This window comes from Parasteatoda tepidariorum, chromosome 1, assembly GCF_043381705.1.
Source record: "Parasteatoda tepidariorum isolate YZ-2023 chromosome 1, CAS_Ptep_4.0, whole genome shotgun sequence".
Lineage (NCBI taxonomy): Eukaryota > Metazoa > Arthropoda > Arachnida > Araneae > Theridiidae > Parasteatoda > Parasteatoda tepidariorum.
In genome coordinates this window covers 38,452,948-38,458,947 of record NC_092204.1, presented here as the reverse complement: position 1 = coordinate 38,458,947, position 6,000 = coordinate 38,452,948, and the positions used below count along the sequence as shown (strand labels likewise).

General features: G+C 27.9%; 1 protein-coding gene across 1 annotated transcript in view; it reads right to left on the bottom strand.

The window, feature by feature from the left end:
• LOC107447028 (DNA-directed RNA polymerases I, II, and III subunit Rpb8) overlaps window positions 1–6,000 on the bottom strand; it is a 49,653-nt gene that overhangs the window by 33,061 nt on the left and 10,592 nt on the right. The window lies entirely within an intron of this gene.

The window sequence follows — 6,000 nt, the reverse complement described above, 5'->3', positions numbered from 1 at the left end:
ACACACACACACACATGTATATATATATATATATATATATACCTTTTTAATATCTTTAAGTAATTTGGAAGTTGCACGCAAAATTATTATTTTTTGTTTCAAATAATGACACTCATCCCAAGAGGTTGGTCAGTTGGCCACCTCTAGCCAATATATTGCAAATTTAACTTGATCTCTTTTGGCAGCAATATCAATGAAATTTTATTACTGTGATCAACGCAATTTTTTAGGAAAATCATCAGTAGCTAAAATAAACCAAAATTTCGAATTATTTGTGGTAAAATTTTAAAACGTAAAAGAGAGATAGAGAGACCATATATTTACTAAAACGCAATTCATGAAGATATTTATTTTAAACAGGACGTTTTAGAAAGTTAGAAATTGCAATAGTTCTTATTGTTATTGTATGAATTACACAAATATCAAATTGGAAACTACGACCATACTTCAATTGATCACTCGTTAAAATTGGGTTCTTTCGAGCACAAAAGTGACTATAACGTTCTAATTGGATCACAGAAGAATCCTTACAAAGACATTTTCCTTTTTTGATAAACGTCTGGGTTCATTTTCAATGCTAAAGATGGAAGAGAGTAATTTTACTCAGTTATTGGAAATAAACTTTAATTCAGTTTGTTAGAATCGGAAAATGACTTGTTCTATTTTATAGCTGAATAATTATTAGTGATAAACTAAAATTGTGAACATAATTAATTTAAAATTTATGAATCTGCTGTAAAAAAAAAAAATAATAAATTTCAATGAACTTCAGTTACATAATAACTAGCTTTATTTCATAAAAATGACCACTAAATCACATTTATTTGTTAATAATAAGACGATATACTTACGTCTTAACGTTTGGTTTATTAAAAATATCATTTCCAGAGCTTAGGCGTCGAAACTGTCACAAACTTATGACTTTTTTATAAAAAAATTAAAATTGATAATAAAAAACGGCTGCTGCACAGCGAACTGATATATCCGTAACTGGGTGCGTTGATTTAAATAAACTGATTTATTTATTTTTTTGAAAGAAAAAAAGCTTTTATCTAAAAATTTACAAAGCGTTATGAATTACAGCCTTTTTGAAATGTAATTTTAAAAATATAACAATAATTTTGGACTTTTTAAATTGCATACCAAGAAGAAAATGGAAATTTGAAAATATTGAATACCGAATTTTTAAGTGAAAAAAATAAAGATCCATGAAGTCATGCAGTTTTATATAGTTTGAAATGTAATGTTATTATTTATTTTTAATAATATTTCATAGATAATTCTATTTATAAAATGAAGTTTTTAAAGTATCTTTAATAAAATCCAATTTAAATAAAGAAAAATCTAATTTTAAGCTTTTTTTTTGTAATAAATTTTTGCAGGATAGTCTTTTTATGCTTTCCTTGGAGATCCAAGCCGAGATGGTGGACCACATTCCGTTTCCGGTTTTTGAACTACCGTGGAGAGAGAGTTCCAGTGGCGGCACTGTTTGACAAATTTTTAATTAAAAATAATGGCGAACTCAGATCAGTGGCTAGCAAAACTAATAAAAACACAAGGTTATAATATAAAGGAAAAAATTCCAACCATATTCCTGTTTAATGAGAAAATTAGTAACTAATAAGAGAAAATAAAAGTAATTAAGATCAAATACTAGTCAGTTCATCGGGAATGATAGGTTTTTGACAATTGACAGTTTTATCCGTCATATCAAAAACCTCCTAACATAGTCTTTTACAATTGTCGGAAACCTCAAATTTTGGTGTAGAAAATAATTATTGGCAATTAGAAATATGAAGTAATTAGAAATAAAAGGAAATATAACATTTACAATTTGTTCTTCAATCATTTTGACATCAAATCTCTTTTTCTTTGGGGGGGGGCCTTTTTTGAGGGGAAATTAATTTTAAAAATAAAAACTTTTTGGTGAAAAAAATCATAACCTATTATAGATATTAATTGCCTTACATAACTAAATTCAAACCATTATAACAAATGAAATTAACATGCATTAAGAAATTTATTCTAATAACTGTGCTAAATATTCAAAATATTCTATTGATATTTAGAATTCTATTTCTCAGGCGCCATTCGACTGATTACATACACATTTTGTATTTTGTCATAGAAAATTATTATTAAGGATTTCAAACTTTGGACAGCTCTCCTGACAAAACTATTGGCAATATTTCATATATTTTGGGGTTCAGAAATCCAAATTCGTCGAAATAAAGGAATGTTTATTCAAAAAAAGTACATTTTCGAGTCTGATTTCGTTACTTGAAATATCGTCTGCACTTATTATCTAGCATATTTGAGGGCACCCCCTCAAGGGATTAAGATTGAGTACTAGAACATTCGATCAAAAATAATTCAAGGTAATCCTAAATTTTATTTGATTATATTCTTTTATACAAAATGTATCCACAAAAAAAAAAAATCATATATTCCAATGATTTTAATTATTTTCTATGAGTAAGGTTTTACTTATCATGGAATCGAGTTCTTTTAAAATTTTTATAAGTATTACCCTGGTGAGAAATAAGCAGATCACTACTGAATAATAATCGATTGAATAAATCTTAAATATTGTGTATTTTAGAACCTTTCCTAGAGCGATTTTCTCGATAATGTCTTAGGTTGATGTGACGTACGTGTTTCAAAATCTTTAGATTGCTCACCAATCAGAATTACTAAGTTTTTGATCACATGAGATCGATGAATTAACGATTGCGACTAGGAGGCATATAATACCATGTATATAGTTTACAATTTACATTTAACCACATACAATTTAGCGACAAGGTTACATTACATTTCAAACTTGTTCATAAACTTTCATTTCGAACATTACAGAAGTATTAACTAAATATATTTTACTTATAATTGAATAAAACGACCGACGTTACACCTGCAATTGATTTTCACCAATGATCGCCAATCAACAGATATTGCCAAAGCGCTATTATTTTTGGAAACATTGTTTTTATGAGTTATTAAAATACAGAAATTCTAAGAAAAAGTAAATATTGATTATAGTTACTTTATATCTTTTTATTTTCAATGAAAATAATAAAAAAATTCATATTTGTATTTTTTAATATTTATTACATTAAAAAATAAAAAATATCTGAACACACTTTTTTACATTTTCATCAATAAAATCAATAAGGGGCTAAACTTGGGCAGCAATTTTTTCCTCCTTTTTCTTGGTTCTACGTAGATTATTTTTTAGTTTAATCACAATAAACGAGGGGAGCCAAGGAAAATTCATTTTCATAAACCACAATATAGTTGTAAATTGATATGAAATGTTTCAGATATAAATTTATACGAAATATGTGTAAATTTATATGAATATAATTAGTATGAGTAATCTTACATATTGGCTTTAAGATATTTTATTTTATTTTAAAATCGTCGTTGAACAGCCGATCCAATTTTATGGGTTTACGACTACTAATGTTCAACTCCGTAGCCTTGTAATTTTGAACCCAAACCAGAAGACAAGGGAGCTCCTGGATCGAGTACTGGGAGAAATTTGCCTTCGTGGAGGACTTTTTGATGGAGCTAACCCGCATTTGCGTTACACGTAGAGGAAGACCGCGAGAACCTCCCACGGTTAGCCCGACGGCAAGGGGAATCTAACCCACGATCCGTCTACCACTGAGGATATTTCACGTCAACACTGTGGTCGGTGCAAGTCGGATGTGGAATTTGTATCGACTAAGATTCGAACCCGGTTCGCCGCATTGGAAGGCGAACGCTCTATCCCCTGAGCCATCGCGGTTCAGGCTTTAAGCTAATGTAGTATACTAATTACTCATAGAATCAATGCAGCAAAATGATTTTTAAGCTTCTAAAAACACGAACAATATTGAATTAATATTAAGCCTAAAAAATTTATATCAAAAACTGAATGCGGGATGCGTCAACACTTCCTAGAATGATCCTTTTCTAGGAGGATGCTTGCGGAAATTTCTTACCACTTAGTATGGATAAATCAATTAATAATAATTAAAATACCGTTAAAAAAATAATTCTCATAATTTTATTAACTGAAAAACAGCAATGGTTGTTTTTTAGTTAATAAAATTTAGGCAACAATTGTAAGCACTTACGAGCGACTTAACTTTTTGGGGTTTTGAACTGATTTTCTAGAGCTCTAACCACTGCGCGCCGTCAAATTAAATAAAGCTTTTTAGAGCATTTTTTAATTTTTATTTGTGAGTTTGTGACACGTAACAGGTATTTATGTGTTAAAATTGGCCCGTCTTTTACAGACACATTTCATGTGATTAATGAAAAAGACGCAAAATGTCAATAGGAAAAAGAAAAGAAAAAAAAAAACACAATTTCGTAAAAATTAAAGGCGTTCTTGCACTAATTTTGATGCGTTCATGTCTGGCGCTCAAAAAGTTGTAAAAATTAAGGATTATTCAGTGATATCAATAATTTACATCCCGAAGAAAAAAATTCATCAAATCAGCGAATTTTTCAATTTTTTTTTTTATATTTTTATCGATTTGTCATTTTTAAGGCTACGATTATACTTTGTAGCAAGATAGCATATAAAGTTTAAAATTACAGCTTTTTTTTTTTTTTTTAATTTTAAACCATTAAAACCAGATTTTTTTTTTTTATATAATTTTTAGTTTTCTTTGCGAAAGATTTCTGACTGTTTAAAAATAATAGTAGTCATGAATATTTTACTTTCCCTGAACACAAAGTAGAAATGAAATGTTTTTAACATAGATTTTTTTTAAAAAAATCTTTTCGGGATAAATAACAGACCTACATTGCCTAAAATAATCATGCAAAGTCAAACTTTAAAAAAAATACCCTTAACATTAACCCTAAAGATGTACTTTAAAATAAAAAAATCTGAACGTATAATGGTATAACATACAAATCCTAACACTTTAATTAGTTTTAAACAATTTATTAACTTAATTTTTTCACTGTCTAGCTGAAGTACTTTGATTTCAATTTCAACTGTTCAACAAGATACCCGAAAAATTTCTACAACGATCTTAGAAAGGATATAAAAATAATTACTTTGTAATTAAGTTTTTATTTCTATAAAAATACAAAATTTTCTAAATAAATATTTAACGTGCAACTAACTTTTTAACACTTCTTAAATCATTACTTAAAGCAACTTAAAAAAAAAAAAAAAGAATCTAAATAGATTCGTAACGCATAATTTTCACTTTTTAAATTATTAATTAAAACAATCTAATAACTACATATTTGCCAATAGATAGAGAAATACCAGAGTTATGGTGCCACATAAGAGAAATATATGTATAGATTAGTAAATTACATATATTTAAAGGTGTAAAATAATTTTTTTTTTAATCCGTTTAATTATTTAACTCACCAAGATTAGTCTTGCGTCCGTTACACTGTTTATTTTCACCTTTCTGTTGAATTGATTGACGTCTTTGAAGATCTGATTCCCCTTACGTATCATAGATTTGTTCATTTGTTCGTGATAATTTCAAAACAGAGATGTGTAACAATTTCTACTATCATTCTCCTATACAAGTTTTATTATACATGAAAACATTTTTTTAAAAAATAATACATATTATTAATGTGTAATAATCTGTTGATTCTAATCGAAGAACGTGCTTAACCCTAAATCTGCTTTTAGAACTTAGTAGCAGGCCTTATATAAAAATTTTAAAAAAATAAATAAAAAAAATTTAACACTCCTAGGCCAGAGGATAAGCGTAACAGCCAGCATCGTTAAGTAAGTTCAAAGATATCTTAAGAGATCTTGTAGGTTGATGCCGAAAATAATAAAACAAGCATGCCTAAACATTCAACTAACTTTAATCGAATTCAACAAACAACATTTTTAAACATCACTCATATTTTTCAAATTTCCGATTTTAAATATATAAGGGTGGAGGGAGAATATATATATATGTTTTCGAGAACTTTTGATATTAAATAACATTTAACAAGCATGTTTTAGTTGAAAGGAAACAA